Source organism: Callospermophilus lateralis, chromosome 16 (assembly GCF_048772815.1).
Source record: "Callospermophilus lateralis isolate mCalLat2 chromosome 16, mCalLat2.hap1, whole genome shotgun sequence".
Lineage (NCBI taxonomy): Eukaryota > Metazoa > Chordata > Mammalia > Rodentia > Sciuridae > Callospermophilus > Callospermophilus lateralis.
This window is the reverse complement of record NC_135320.1, coordinates 57,200,578-57,217,831: the sequence shown is the minus strand read 5'-3', so window position 1 is coordinate 57,217,831 and position 17,254 is coordinate 57,200,578.

The following is a 17,254-nucleotide window of genomic DNA, read 5'->3' as shown; positions in this document are numbered from 1 at the left end:
CAATATGGCAGATGACTTCCAGAATACAAGCCTCAATGTGTAAGTGCTAGTGGGGCATCTACTTGCATCCTGTTTCCCTTTGGCCAAAACAAGTCATATGGCCCATCCCCAGAGTCAATTTAGGAGGCACCACGCAAGCTGTGACTATTCTGAGGTGCCGTTTCGTAGGTGCCATCAACCTTATGGTCTACCTCAGAGACCAAGACCAGGAAATAGGAGTAGGAAGAGAGTATAAAAGATAGTTGTAGCAGGAGGAGGGAGTAGAGCAGAGGCCATAATAAGAATATGGCCACCACCCAAGACTGTGGCCTAATTAGATTTAGGGGTGGGGCAAGGGAATTCAACTGAGGAGATGAAGACAGGTTTATGGTGGTTGGTTCAATAGATGCAGCCTGTAACAAGGTCGGGAAAGTGGAATAAAAAAATCAAAGGTGGCAAAAGAGAAACTAAGCAAAGATAGAAAAAAAATGCTGATTTTTTCATAAACAGAAATTGGGAAAATAAAAGCACAAATCGTTGGTTCCAATTTTTTTTAAATGAGGAAGCTGGGATTTCTGATTTGCTCCTGGGATGTTGTTTCCCATTTTCGAGTGAGAAGGCCCAACGGGTGGTCAGGTAGCTCCCTGGCTGCTTCTCTCTCTCCCATCTTTCCTTATTCTCTGACCCAGCCTCTCTGTAACCCAAACATTAGCTCAGATGCTTCAACTTTAATGTAATCCAGTTCAGTTCCACTTTTATATGTAAGATATTTAAAATATTTGTACAAAGGTGAAAATATGAGTAATTTGACCAGTAGGCTTATGGAGAGGGGAAAGATGGCTTACGAGGTCCCTCCTGATTCTTGACCTCATCTTCTGCTCCCCTGCCCCCATTCCCCACCCAGGCACTCTGGCCAGACCAGCCAATTGCTCTACAACGGAGCCTTGTACCTGCCATATGTCCCTGTCTGGAAGTCTCTTTCCTGAATATCCACACAGCACTTCAGATCTGTGCTGATAGTTTAGCTCACACTTGATTTTCCTAGCCATTTTCCTGACACTATTTAAAAGTGCAACACACCATTTCTCCACACAGCTCTCTCTCTTCTCTGCTCCATTTTTTCTAACACCATAAATAAACACACACACACACACACACACACACACACACACACACACAGACTGCTTTTGCTTTTTGTCATTGCTATTTGTCTGACTTCTTTTGCAGTTTTCCAAGATGCCAGGATGATTTTAACATGCAGTAATTTCATAAGGGGGTGTTGGCTTCAGAATTATCCTGAGTTGGATTCCACTCTTGCCTTGTAGCTGAGAAGCCCCATGACTTTGGGCAGTTTCTTAATTCTCCAAACCTCATCTGCAAAATGCAAGTCATAAAAGTCTTTCTTATCTCCCAAGTTCCTATAAAGATCAAATGAGATATACAAGTATGGAGCTCAAGCGCATGGTGTATGGCACGTAGTAAGTGCTAAGAAGCCAACAAGGTTTTTAGGGGAGAGGGTGGGATTCTCCTTGTCTGTGATGTTTGTGCTCACCTGCTTAAGAACAGAAAACCTGGTTGCATTACTGCCTCACTTTCTGCTGGTGGGTATGGTTGGGATTGCTTAGCAAAGAAACTTCTTGAACTTTTAGAACCCCAGTAGCCCTTAGGTGTTAATAAACTCTTCATTGTTCATAGGCTTGCTCTAATCTTTTAGAGAAAAATGAAGAATATTGATATTGAAGTTGCCAAAGGTTCTTGGCTAGGAAATATCAGTGAAGTTCCTTTTGAGGACTTAAGTGTATACAATGATTGTATTTGAGTTTTGAATTTGGAAGAAGTTTATGACAAACTTTAAAAAAAAAAAAAAAAACTTTCTGTCTAAGGAAGAGATCATCCCAGAAACTGTCCCAAGATTCTAGCCCCAGGCACTTCATTTCCTAATGGAACCTTTAGGTTTGTACCAGGAATAGTTCTAGGATGTCTTCATGCTGCCTGCTGTTTATTTATTTCAGAACCTTGTCTCTGGAAACATTATATTAAAGTGAATTTTCTGTAAAAACAGTTTCTCTCTAGCTTATTCCTTCTGGAAAGATCGAATAGAAATAAAAGAGAAAAATGTTTTTTTTTTAATATCTTGTATTTGTTACTTATTTCAAACATAATAAAATTCATGGAGCTCTAGTGACATGGAGAGTCCAAAGCTGTGACTCTGTCCTTCAGACTGCTTACATTCTATTGGAGGGGGGCTGGGGTTGTGGCTCAAGCGGTAGCGCGCTTGCCTGGCATGCGTGTGGCCTGGGTTCGATCCTCAGCACCGCATACAAACAAAGATGTTGTGTCCGCCGAAAACTAAAAAATAAATATTAAAATTCTCTGTCCTCTCTCTCTCTCTTTAAAAAAAAAAAAAAAATTCTATTGGAGGAATCAGATTTGCATGTGGCCAGCTGCAATGGAGTTTGTGAAGTGCTCCTGTTACCGTCAAAACACAGCAGAGGGAAAGAGTGGGTATGCAGGAAGTGTTCTCACGAACCTCCCGGAAGAGAGATTTCAAGAGATCAAAGAAAAGCAAAGGCTCGGTCAGGATGGAACAACAGGTTGCTCATTTGCAGAGGCCATGAGAACAGCAGCCAGTGCGGCTCTCCCAAGGTCACGGGAGAAGTGGCCAAAGACAGTCCTACAGAGGCAGGTGGGGCAGGCATGAAGAGCCAGAGGCGTCCACTTCAAAGTTCACCAGAATAACGTGGCATTATTCCAGAGGTTGGCATTTTAGAAATGATGTGGGTGATCTTTTGGGACCGTCACTGTGGAAATCCCATTCCCAGGTAAGGAGGAGGGCCACAAGAGAGGCTATCGAAGCAACACAGATCCCAGAGCGCGTCTGTTCCTCTTTGGTGGCCTGGTATGTGGGGTGACCCTCAACAGCAGTTTACCCACAGAATGACATTCTCCTTAGGCTGGTTGGAAACGGAGTCACCATTCTGCTCACACATAGTCCCTGGGACCAGCCAATGTGGAAGGCCCCCGGCTGAGGGCCACAAGGAAGGGGTGAGAAGAAGTCCACCCGAAGGCAAATGCCTGAAGCTGCCTCACCGTTTTTTGTCTTTAAGGAATAACTGAGAGACAGCTGTCCTTCATCTCCTTCCTCTGGCCTACTGTCTTCAGAAGGAGAACTGGGACAAAGATTTGAAAAGTCCTTTATTTGGAAAGTAATCCTAGAAATCGCTAGTAGGGGAGTGGGGCGGTGAGACAGGGAAGTGGGGAGGTCTCTACAGTGTCCAAGAGAGCAGGTTATGCCGAGGGTGACTGGGAGGAATGTCCCAACACTTCCTGAACTTCAGCAGACCCACCCATGCACAAGCATGGTCCACTGGCTGAAGTCTCAATATGCAACGGGAGAGCTACCCGCAGGCAAAGAAAGGACAAGAGCTGAGGGTATAGGATGGGCACAGGTGATGGCTGCCACGCCTGCCCAACTTTAAAACATCATCAGGGTGGCAGCCATAATGCTTGGCACTGGGATAAGAGATAGACTCTATGTCTGCCTGCTCCCAAGTAGTTAGGACTGACCTTTCTCCCTCTGTAGTGGGGATGTATATTATATCCTGATTTCCTTTTAGACAGTGTGGTAGGATTGTTATCAGTTCTTGGTCCTCTTCTAGTCAGGAGGACAGCATATGACCCAGGCTAGACCTGTAGCCTTGTCCGCTATGAAAACCAACTTGAGCTAAATGGCAGAGATCAGAAATGGTTGCTTTGTCCAGCTCCTGCCTTGTGACTCCTCCAGAGCTGCTAGGTGCTGTCTGGGTTTTTTCTTTTCTTTTTATTGCTCCCAGCTTTCTCTGTGATCCTGGGGAGGCCCCCACATTTCTTTTACTTAATCATTCCAGAATCTGTTTTTATCATTTGCCATCAAAGAACCCAGATATAGCCCTTACTACAATTCAATCATTTCAAAAGTGTTTATTGAAGATGTACTATATTAGGAAACTCACTGGACATGAAGGTAAGAAGAAAAAAGTATGCCTGCCTTCATAAGGCCCTGAGTAAAATAGCAAGAAAACAGTGGATAAATGGTCCCCTATCAAGCCAGGTGCGGTGGCACACACCTGTAATCCCAGTGGCTCAGGAGGCTGAGACAGAAGGATCAGGAGTTCAAAGCCAGCCTCAGGTGAGATGCTAAGCAACTCAGTGAGACATTGTTTGTAAATAAAATACAAAATAGGGCTGGGGATGTGGCTCAGTGGTTGAGCCCCCCTAAGTTCAATCTCTGATAGCCCCCCGCCACACACACACACACACACACACACACAATAGTCCCCTACCAGCCAGAGTGTCAGGTATTAACAAAGGCAAAGAACAGAATATTTACAAATAAATCTGTAGGATCTTAATACAGATTGGAGCAGAGGAGACAGCAGAGAGGATGTTCCATGCAAACAGAGATGTGAAGATTTAGTGAAGAATATTCCAAGTAGAGGGATAAAGGATAGCATCAATAAAGAAAGACCAGATGCAGGAAATGGGACTGCCTACCTCTGCCCACCTTTGGTCTTTGCTTGTTTATCTGCTTGTTCATTCAATCACATGGCAGTAATCCTAGCCTCAGGAGCTCAGCCCTTCTCCATGCACTCCCTGAGCACTGAGGTTCCAGGAGCAAATCAAGTTGGCCTGTTTGGTTGAATGTGATGCTGAGTGGCTGGCGGGGGTGTGGCTGGGGTGGTGGTGCTGGGGTGCACTGCTCAGGTCCATCCCAGTGGACAACAGACTCACTTTTCTCACTGTTGAGACCTGACCTTCAGCTGTCAGATGGCTCTAGAGTCATCCTGACTTGGGAACTCCAAGTCTCCTGACCCTTCCTTTGAGATTGTGCTGTGGCTCAACTTTTCCCTCTACCCAATCCTACTTCTTCCCCTTCTTCTCTACAGGCACTGATCCCCAAAGCAATTCTTTTAAAAGTCCTATACATGAATCCTTATCTCAGGGTCTGCTGCTCAGAGAATCACCTTGCAACAGAGTGAAAGAACTGGGATCAGGGATTAGGAGACTGTGGTTGAGTCTGTCACAGCCTAGGTTCTGGGACCAGCCCCGGAACTCTCTGTGAGGCCTGGTGCAGAGCTCTGAGCTTGGCAGATGCAAACTCCCAATGAATACTTGTTGATTCAGGTGAGGATGGAACTTTCCCCATTAAATGCCTGAAGAGCCCACACAATTATCAGGTATTATTATTGAGAGTTGGGAAAAGGGGAAAAAAGATAATTTCAGTGAAAAGGTAAAAGATTAGATTAAAAGTCCCTGACAGTGGAGCAAGAAAGAGCAGGGGAAGAGTATGACACAGGGGGACACAATGAGGAGGAGAAGGAGAACAAGTACTTGAAAAATGCACAGAGGCCCAGAATATAAAGGATGAACCAGGCCACCGATCAACCAGCATTCAACAGTATGTCCCACATCCAGAAATGTCCAGCAGGGTGAGCAATCATGTAAAGTGATGCTCACATTCAGTCTTCTAGAAAGGTCTCATTGGTTCTCAGTAGTCTGTTTGGAAAAGAGTGGGGTAGGATAGATCTGTTTCCTTTGCCATTGTGGATCCTGAGCCTAAGAAATTGCTGGTATCCAGTAGTCACTTACCAACTTAGGTGTTTGCAAACAAAATAGGTAGTTTATTGTCACTAATGCAAACAAGGATTGAAATAATATGTTGGAACACTTGTCTGCTACCAAGCTCTGCCACCCGTGTATGAAAACACACACCTACTTACCCCCAGTTTCTTTAGCCCAGGTAGCAATTATAAACAAAACTGCTTCCTGGTACATTAGAAATAGATTTTCCTGTACATCAGACCAAGAAAGGAATCCCTAAGGCCCTCTCTATATTTATTTAAGGCCTCTGCACATTAATAATTCTTTTAAAAATATGTAAGTGAACCATTAAGAAGATGGCATGCTTTTAAATTTCATCATGAAGGAATAAACGCGTGTTATAGAACATAGACAAAGATATCTCAAGACACATTTGAAGCCCACACTAACAGGATATTGAAGGAAGAGGGATTGTTTCAAAATGAAATAGCCCCTCTTTGCAGTGAGACTACATCAAAGCAAGTTCCTCTTATCTTTAGGAATCTGGACTTTTCCTCTAAGTGGGGAATAGGAATCCCACATACCCACATGTGCAAGGTGATCCCTTCTTCTCTTTTAACCTTGTCCCGTTGACCTTTGGTGCATTTCTACACAGGGATCTGCCATCTTCCCGCTGGTTTGTGATCTTTCTGTGGGTAGGGACTTTCTCTTTAATCTCCCATTCCTCAGCACACTGCAGATTACCTGCTACATGGGAGATACTCAAAACATATCTAAGGGAAGGAAAGGAGGGAAAGGAAGGGGGTTGGGTGTGATTCAAAACTCATTCAGAATTGTCAAATGCTTTATGCCTGGATAAGTAGGGTATAGAGAGGTTAGCTCTATACCCTGGGTCTGCCATTTATGTGCATGTCCTTAGCAGAGGCACTTTACTGCCAAGCCTCAGTGTCCTCATCAGTTGATTGGGGATTATTATTTCTACCTTAAAGAGGTCTTGAGAGATTAAATGAAATAAAATAACATGAAAGCATTCAGCAAATTATTAAATACCATGTAATTGTTGCTTACTATTATTATTACACTGGAATCAAAGTCAACAAATGAACCTTTCTTCTGTGTGCAAAGCATTATATTATGATAGAATATTTTAAAGGAGGGAAAAAGGTTTTCTTTAATTCACGTTTCCTCCTTACATCAGGATTTTGCTATAGAGTCTGTATTGGATAGTTGTCATTTTCTTACACTAACTAAGAGCAACAACCATTCCCATGTTTTTTGTTTTTGTTTTTGTTTTTTTTTTAGTAGCCTCCAGTCAAATCAGAACCACATGAGAACCTAAACACAGATTTCTAGGTCCCAACCTCAAGGAATTCAACTCCATTGTTCTAGAGTGGGGATGGGGAAAATTATTTTTTGTTTGTTTGTTTTGCAGTGCTAAGGATTAAACCCAGGGCCTCACCTATGCTAGGCAAGCCCTCTACCAGTAAGCCACACCCTTAGCTCAGGGAAATCCATAGGTTAACAAGCTCTCCAGGGGCTGATGGTTCGCTCAATGGTAGAGCATGCAGAAGGCCCTGGGTTCAAGGCCCAGTACAAAAAAAAAAAAAAAAAAAGGAAGGAAGGAAGGAAAGAGAAAAAGAAAAGAAAGCTTTCCAGCTGCATCTGAAGCACAGCCAGGCAAGGAGCCTGGACAGATTTCTTTTTCCATTTAAATGCTGTCAGAGCAGTTTTAACTGAACATTTTCAAGCTTCAACAATTGAGTTTGCAACTGGCTGGCTAATTGCCTAGAAGATGCTAGGAAGATTCACGGCATTAGATTTTGGAGCTCTTTATTTGTTTGTTTTCTTTAGGAGATTGATTTATTTATTTTGGACTTCAAAGCAAACAATTCTTCTAATTGCTACTTGTAACATCTTTTGATTTATTTTTTGGTGCATGCAGGACAAGCACAGTACCACTGAGCTGTACCCCCAGCTCCTTGTAGCATGTTTTCCCAGAGCCCAGTCACAAAGAGGTCAAAGGTGTCAGCTCAAACCAGCAGTCGTGGTTTCATTAATCCAGCAGACATACTCCCCCCCCCCAAAAAAAAAAATAAATAAAAAGAGAATACTGGTCCTCCTCCTTGCTCTGTCCCTGTCTTCTTGTCTTCTGTTGTTCTGGGATCCTGAGCAGCTCCATGTCCTCACTCCCTGATAGAAACAAATTCTGTTGTTCGCCCCACTCAGGAAGGAGGGTTCTCTGGCAGCTACCGGAGACTCCAAGGCAGCCAGCCCAGGTCTTTAACCTTCACACCTTCCAGGTGGGGGGAGTTTCTGTTCCCCATTTTCTGGTTAGATGAGGCTGCTAAGGTTTGGGTTCTGAAAAACTGATAACTCCCTAGTGCCAGTTTCTCCAAGGGCTATTGTTGACTTCATAAAGTCAACCTTCAGTTCCTTGAAGTGGTCTACTCACATGTGAAGATATAACATTTCAGGCCAAGCCTTGGCAGCATGACCACTGTTGCTAATTGCATCCCTACCCAACTGCTATAAGCTGTAAATACCCCCTGAAAATTAGTTTTCTTAAACCTGTGCTGGCTTAGTTGGGGGTCCAGTTTCCTGACCTACAGCCCCTGAAATGAGTAGAGTGATTTTTATTGTCCCACCTGGGTCACCAAAACTAAAGGGAAGTTTTAAATTTTCTCTTTTTCTCCCTGGAAGTGCAATAGTCCTGGTCCCCAGCCCTATTTTGAACTATTGCAATAGTCCTATGCAATCAACTGGCAATAGAAAAATAACAGGAAAAAGAACACAGGAAACTTATCAAATGCCTAAGGCATGGGAGTAGCAGACTCAGACTTTGTTATTTGAAACTAGCAAATGTGATAGTAGAGATGCCAGCATGAGCATGACATTCCTGAAATGAATTCACAAATATGCATGTGGATGAAATCAAAGCCCTGGGGCTGGAGTTAGAGATAGGAGTTTAGCAGAGCGCTTAGAAAAAAAATATTCCATCTTTTTTTGTTGTATTTCCTCTGCTTCAGGGAGCATAAGATACATCTCCATCTATTTCATAGAAGGTTTTTTGATGTGAAAAATGAATGATCCTTTGAACTCCCTGGAAAGACTCCATATATCATCATCTTTGGACTTGGAAAAATATTTCCAGGATTATCATCTAGCACAAATCTTGTAAAAATTGAAAGTCTCCATTTCAGTTCTATGGAAATCCTCAGGTATAACTGATGGGAATGTAAATTGGTGCAAACACTTTGGAAAACTGTTAGCAGTAACTAGTAAAGCTGAACATTTGCATATCCTATTTTATTCCTATGTGCATACCCAACAGAAATGCCTGCATATGTTTACCAAAGGACAAATACTAGAATGCTCATACCACTTATCATAATAGCTCAAAACTGCAAAATAATCAAATCAACATCTAAAATAGAATGGATAAATAAATTGTAATGTATTCACAGGCAGAATACTATACAGAAAAGAAAATGAATTATCTGTATTTACATAGAGAATTAGATGTGTGATCACTTCAGAAAAGCACAAGTGGAAATCAATATAATAAATAAGGATCAACCTAGATGCTACTTTCCCTGGCATTCAGTGAATATCTCTCTAACAATTCTCTAGACATAGATAGGAGATATTTTGTAAACATGGGTGTAAACTTAAACAAAAAGCAAATTAAATTGTAAAACAAAATCCCAGGGGTAACCCCCATTCATCTTTTACAAGATGAAGGAGAAAGAGGAACTTGCATTTCTGGAGACTGTTAAAGCAGCCTCTTTCTGGTCCCTCCTTTGATGAGATGAGTGCTGATAAGGAAATAGTTGGGATTCTAAGGTAAATAGTGTTTTTCTGATTAACCTACCTCAGGGGTGGGAGGTGATGGAAAAGAGAGGGAACTCTACTGCATTTGCTCTGGTGACTTTCTGAGAGATCATTTTACATAAGACCAAAGTGGAAAGAAGAAGAGAGAAGGCACAGAACAAAGGAGAGAGAAGGTACAGCCCCAGTTACTGCCACTGCCACAAGCCACAGGGGACCTGAGCAAACAAGCCAGAAGAGGATGGTGATGGGATAATGAAGACTTGGAGGATTTGAAAACTGATCTCAGAGCTGACCCAAGGAAACAAACAACAAAAATCATGTGTCCTTAACCTAGCTGCTCTTAATTGAAATAACTGCACTGTTTCTTCTATAACTTATAGAAGATACAAGATATACCTCCATCTTTTGTATCTTATATGTCTTTGAATCACAGGTTGTATATGTTAATTCTTAGATTCTCCCTAATTTAAGCTGAGGGCAAAAATGAAATTCTTATTTATTGCATGATTCTTTCTCCAATGGGTTTTGCAAAATTCTCATAAAATGAAGATTAATTTAACGGGGGGGGGGGGCACGAAAATTGCCTTTCTAGCAGCCTGCAATGCTGCCCAACGGACCTGGATGACTGAGTTTATTATTAATCACCTAAGGGAGTCAAGGATGCTCTGAGACTGAGAAGGTAAAGGGCCATCTCCCCTGCCCTGCAGCTTTTTCCAGTGTTTTTAAATTGAAGCTACCAGAACAGAAAGCCTTTAATGCTTGATAAATGTCTCCTTAGAGACATTTCTGTATCAAAATCTCAAATTGATATAGGCCGTTAGTGTTCATTGTTACTGATTAATAATGGGGAGCCAAGCCAAGCCATCAATAGCGCACTGTTTTTAAACACACACATGGGCCCCACCCTGGTCCTCCAGCTGCATTAGCCTTTTTAATACTTATAACTCTATAAAGTAAGCACCAACATTAGCACCAATCTACAGATGAGGAAATGGAGGCAAAAAGAAGGGTAAGTTACTTGCCAAGGTCACAGAGCTAACATCTGAGGCTCCAAAGGGTGTGCTCTGAGCAGAGGGCCTGGTGCCAAGCACCTGACTCATGAATGCTAAGGGCAATTAAAGTTAGCATGGAGACCAATTTCCTTGCAACAAGTTCAGGGTCCTTTTTTTTTTTTTTTTTTTTTTTTTTTTCAGGGTCCTTTCTATAAGTTCTCGGATTATTTCAAGTGACTTTGGAAGGTTGCATGACCCCACAGTATACACTAGATTATTGACATTAGATATTAGCCTCCTGACCTTGAACTACAGTGTGTGCTCAGTTTCTGCTCAAGAAACAGAGAGGTGTGCATGTGCATGAGTATCTGTGTGAATCTGTGTTTGAGAGTGCATGTGTGCAAGTGTAAGGATTATGTAAATGAATGTATATGAGTGTGTAAGAATTTGTGTAAATGGGAGGTTTGTGAATATATGAATACATTTGTGAGTGTGTGACACAATGATGTAGAAAGTGTGAATGAATACGTGCATATAAATGTTAATGGTAGATTGTGTGACAGTGTGAGTGTGCATGTGTGTGTGGCAGTGTAAGTGTGTTCCTAAGTATATGCATGCACGTGCAAATTCAAAAATGAGTGTACAAATGAATGTATATGCATGTCTAAGTGTGTGCCTGTGTGTCTGGGTGAATGTGTGTGCATGCCCTGTGCCAACGTTGACCGAGCTCCCTGGACAATTCCCCATGACTGCTGTCCCTACTTAAGGTCTTTTAGGGTTTCCTTTTCTCCCGAAGGACTGGGGTGCATAGGAAGGTGGCTAGGTCATACAGAGATGGCTAAGGTGGGGCTCATGGCATAGGCTTTGGAGTCAGACAGATTTGGGCTCAAATCCCTGCTCTGCTTCCAGATATTATTGATGATGGGCAAGCCACTTAACTTTTCTAGTCCTCACTTTCCTTGCCTGACAAGAGACAGCAATAAGGTCCAGGATGAAAGTTCGTGATGATGATAACTTAGCAAATGCACCTAAACAGAAACAGTAGGCGTGGCCTTTGTTCAGAGTATATGCTTAATAAATGATATCATTATACCAATGGACAATGAAAACATTTTTTTCTTTTCCGTTTCTTTTTTCCAAGATGCTACTTCAGGCCTAATCAGCAGTGGATTAGGCGCCACATAAGGTTTGCAGAAGCTTTGTGGTCCATCTTAATTGGCCATTAGGGCACTTTGGAACCCATTGACAAATGAGGCCCCAGGATCAGAAGGAGTTAATACACTGGAACAGCGACAGCACTCCTCATGAAATCAGCCTTAAGCTTTCCAAGAGGAAAGTGGAAAAGTCCCTATTACACAACAAACACCTTGTGACAGCTGAAAATAGTGACTTGGGTGAACCATGTCTCTTTAAAAATGAAACACTACACCTGTAAGTGTTGAGTTGATAGGCCGATTTTCCAAGGACCAGAAAAAGAAATTAAAAAGAAGAACTCTCTGCAGGGAGGCCACGATGTCACTGAGGAGAACCAAGTCAGGACAATGACTGAGTGGCCGCCAGGCCACCTGCCTGAGAGGCCGGAATTGAGTCAATAAAGGCGCTAAACAAACAGTTGTGCTTTAGTGTTCTAAATCAGTTTGTACAGTGGTTAAAGCTTGTGGGCCGAGGAGCACTGAAAGCCTGCACACATCCTCTGTTAAATCGGAGCCAATCTCCCGGGGCAATGCTTTGTTTACTCAGCGCCTCTTATTGCAAAATGGCTGCCCAGTTGGGGCAGGAGCTGAGCTGGGTGGAGCTGCCCAGAGGAGGCTCAGGCACAGGCCGGCTGCACCTCCAGGTGTGCTGGCTGACTCTTCCTCACAGAGAGGGGCATCCTGATGAAACAGAAGCCGGGTGGAGAGAGCAAAGTGGAAGGGGAAAGGTATCCATCAGAGACAGTCTTGGAAAGTAGCTGTTAAGTGTCATTCTCAACGAGGGCAAAGGGGCAGAAAGGAAGAGGTGGCTGGACTTCTGGGCCAGAGGTTCCTGTCCCTCAGGGAAGCAGACCTCAGTCCTCAGCAGCAACGTGCCTCCCTTCTGTCTGTGTTTACATATGTCTCCACGTCAGCAACAGGGGCCATTCGTTCAGGGCAGATTTGAATGAAAGCACTTTGGGAACTTGAATTGGTATTTAAATGTGGTGAATGACCTGATGCTGTGTTCATGAACAAGCTGTAATTACGGCACTCACAAGAGGTAGCTTTGTCACCAGGAAACTGGAAACATTTCTGTGGCACAAGGGCTGAAGCAAGATGGTTCCATAATGAACCTAACTGCATAACATCTCACATCTTGGAAGCAGTAAGAGCTAAGAGGAGAGCGGGAAGCTGCCAAATGGCACTGCTTCTAGGTAGGTGTAAGGTATATTTCATAACAGTGCCCTGATATTTCCCATGGTGCACCTGCATGTCACTCCTACAACAAATCAGGGGGTTTCCTGCAGCTGACATACAAGTCGATCGTGAGACGTCAGAGGGTGTCAACCTGATCCAGCTCTACTAACCTCTAAATTTTCTTTTTTTTCTTTTTTTTTTTTAAGAGAGAGAGAATTTTTTAATATTTATTTTTTAGTTTTCGGCGGACACAACATCTTTGTTTGTATGTGGTGCTGAGGATCGAACCCTGGCCGCCATGCCAGGCGAGCGCGCTACCGCTTGAGCCACATCCCCAGCCCCAGCCTCTAAATTTTCATTATTTCAAAATTTCTTATTATTCCCTCCAAATTCCCATTCCTTCAATGTAATGATTCTTGATGGAGGAGGGACATTAATTAATGTCTAAAGACATTTTTACTGATTACAACTGAGGGTAGAATGCTAGTGTCATCTCTCATGACTAGAGGCCAGAGATGTTGCTAAATGTATCACAATGCATAGCACAACCCCTGCACCATCAAAGAATTAGCCAGAAGTCAATAATGCTAAGGCTGGAAAACCCTGCATTCAAGACCTGATTTCTTATGGAAAAGCATCTATTTGAACTGATTCACAGTATATATAGTTTGAATGGCTGATAGTCCACATATAAACCCTCCAGTTGGTTTTTAAAAGTGGTTTATTTATTGGAAGGATTTTCAATAATGCAAAAAAAGGAGATGAAGATTTTAGGGCAGCTCTCAGGGAGAAACATTTTGTATGTGTGTGGAGGTAAGGCCCTCCCTGCTATTCCTTCAGTCGCCTTTCCAAGGCACCCACCTAGCAGTAGAAAGACCAGCTCTTTGCACTCAGTTGAAGACTGAGCTGAGGACCAAGTGTGCCGTCTCCCTCTACCTGCAGTTGATGGGAAGCACAAGTATTGACTGACAAACCATCCTGGTCAGGTTAGGTCACCACGTGATGGAAATGATTCCGAGTTAAAAGATGCCGACTTATGTACATCTCTCTGCCAATTGTTTGCGAGAATATACAAAATACAATTCTTGAGTCAGGGCTTCTCACCTTGGTGGTATGTGAGAATCCCCTGGGGAGGCTTCACAAATTCTGATGCCCAGGTTGACCCTAGATTTTTCATTAAGAACTTCCAGAGGTAAAACCAGGCTTTGGTATTTTTAAGTTGGTTTTTATTGGAGTATAACATATGCATTAAAAGTGCATATATTTCTAGTAATTCCACTTCTGTGTCTATGTCCAAAAGAGTTGAAAGAGAAGTTTGAATCAGTGTTTATACATCTATGTTCATAGCAGCAATGCTCACAATACCCAGAGGTGAAAGCAACTCAAGCATTTATCAATGGATATACAGGTAAACAAAACATGGGAGATATATGTATAATGAAATATGATCCAGCCTTAAAAAGGAGAAAATTCGGCTACAATACCGATAAAACATAAGAACATGATGCTAAGTGAAATAAGACAGTTACAAAAAAATAAATACTATTCTGATTTCACTTACATGAGACAACTAGAGTCATTGAATTCAGAGACAGAAACTAGAATGGTGGGTGCCATTGGTGGGTGAAGAGGGACTGGGGTGTTGATGCTTAATGAATACAATGGCAATTTTGCAAGTTTGATATCACAAAAGTGTGAACCTGCTTAACACTACTGTACGGTGCACTTAAAATAGTTAGTAATTTTTATGCATATTTTACTGTTTTTTGAAAGTGTGTTTTCCAAGAGCATAGCTTGATCAATTTTGCTAGGTGAACGCACATGTATAACAAGTACTCAGATGAAAAAATAGATTTTACCAGCACCCCATAAACCCCCAACCACGCACATGCTTCTCCAGTTATACTCTTCACCCCAAGTGGCATGCTAACTGACTTCCAACACTATAGCATAAATCTAATTTTAAAGGGATCTGCAACAGTTTATACATATATCATATTTTACATAATCATTCCCCAATGTTCTAACTGTACTTGGAAGATGCTTTAAAAAATGCATGCCATGTTCTAAGCATATTTCCGTGTCCATATTTCTATTTCCTTAGAATACATGGATTCTGAAGGTGGAATTTCTGAGTCAAATTGCATGAAATTTTAAAGGCTCTTCATTCTTAAAAGCAGTAGTATTGTGGCAGGTTTCCAGGGGACCACAAGGTACTGCCTTGGTGGAGAATCACTGGGTTAGAGTTTATGGACTGCCTCTCATTTATTCCCTAAGAATACCTTGAACATTTTCTTACAGTTGATTGTACTTGATTCAAATTGAAATAGTAAATGGGATTTTTTGGGCTGCAAGGAACCAATTAGACATCACTTTGACAACATTTCTTGTCCTTCCCTAATAAGAAATCCCAGGTAGGCAGATAAACAAAGAATTTAGAATTGGGAAAAGAAGAAAACAAGCAATATGCACAAAGCATCCCATTTAAAATCCTTTTTAGAACAACATATGTGTGGCCAAGGAGAAGAGAGTGGAGAAAAGGAATCTAAATAAATAAATTATGAGGTCTTAACAAAGATACTGGATTAGCAGTTATAATTCATTATTTCATTTAATTTGTCACACATGGAAAAATGTGAAATAGGCATTGCTATCTCTATTTCATGTGGGATCCAAGTCAGAGATTTAAATGCCAGGATCATTCAGTTAGCTAGCAAGGGTCAGGAAATATAGTTTCCATTTTGTCCCTAACTCATCAGGTAGCTCTGTACCTGATGAGTTTCTTGGAACTTACCTCTCCAGGCCAGTTTTGAGGCACTTGAAACAGATGATTCAAAGATTTATTTTACAGTAAGACATTAACCTGAATGCCATTTTCAGTAGTTGTTAAGTAATGGTCTTTTGGAAGCAGGACAAAAGAATTGATCAGAAACCAATGATGATGGCTATAGTTTTAAGAACAATTCGGGAATTAAAGATACTTAGCAAAAAATGTAAGATTTAGCCCATAAAAATAGATTGTGAGTCTTGGGGTCCAAAGTCCCAAAAAGTTCCCCTAGAATTCTAAACCTTCCAAAATTGCAAGGCCACCTGCTTCTCAGTGGGGGCATCCATAATAAAATTCAATTGTCATTAACTTATGTCTTAGACTGTTTGGTGTTGCTATAAAAAAAAATCTAAAGCTGAAAATTTATAAATAAAAGAAGTTTATTGAGCTCAGAATTTTGGCAGTCCAAGAACATGGCACCAACCTCTGTTCAGTTCTGGTCAGGGCCTTCTGGCTACATCACAATGAGGTGGGTGGCATCATATAAGGCATCAAGCAAGAGGGAGAAATTACATGAAGAGAAATGCCAGGCTCCTTTATAGTTCTCACCAGAATGAACTGAGGTCCCTTGAGACCTTCTACACTAATCCCTTTTGAAGGTGCACCCTCAATGTCCTAATCACCTTTCACTTGGCTCCACCTCTTAAAGGTCTCACCACCGTAACACTGCCACGTGTGAGACCAAGATATGAATCTTTGGGGAATATACTCAAACCAGGTCCAAACCAAACCAAACCACTTACTTTATAATAAAGCAGTGGAGACTAGCCCTGGCCAGCCCTTTACAGCCCAGAGTGTTTCCAAGAGCATTTCTCTCTTACTTCCTCCCAGACACAGCTTCCACTTATCAGGATCACAAAGGGCCCTATTCTTCTTCTTCTAGCAGACCAACAAAGTCTTTTCTGTGTCCAGCAAGGAAATGGAGGAACCTTGTAATTTAATTAAGAGCTTACTCCACATCACTCACAGGGAGTCACGTTTTCCCATCTTTACCAACACTAAAATGGCTAATGAGAAGAGCAAATTAACATTGCTATGAGAACCTCAGAGTTTTCCGACATTCCAAAGTTGACATTTTCGAGGGGCTGGGGTTGTGGCTCAGTGGTAGAGTGCTTGCCTCACATGTGTGAGGTGCTGGGTTCAATTCTCAGCACCATATATAAATAAATGAATAAAATAAAGGTCCGTCAACACTAAAAAATATTTTAAAAAATTAAAAAAAAAGTTGACATTTTCGGCCTTGATTTTTTTTTCAACAATAATTTCTGGAATTAGAAGCCTTTTTTCCTCCAGAGTTGAATATTAGCTGTGATCTGAAAAGATGGCAGTTGTCCAAATGTTGAGTAAACCTAGAATATTTCCCCCAAACATCCAGAACGCATTTAATTAAATGCTACCAATTTCTCACACTTCCTGCAGTAGTTACCCTTAATTCTTCTCCACATATACTCACACAAAAACATAAGAGAGTCTCCAGACATTTCTGAAGTGAAAATTTTATGTGCCTTTTAAAAAAAGTATTCACAGTGTTAAGTGAGAATAAAACTGATGTGACCAATAATGTCAATTTTGAATGTAAAAATGACAATTTAATGAGACTGGGAACTAGATATTAGTCTTAAAAGGGGGAAAAGAAATTATTTCATTTCTACAAGACAAAAATATTTAACACT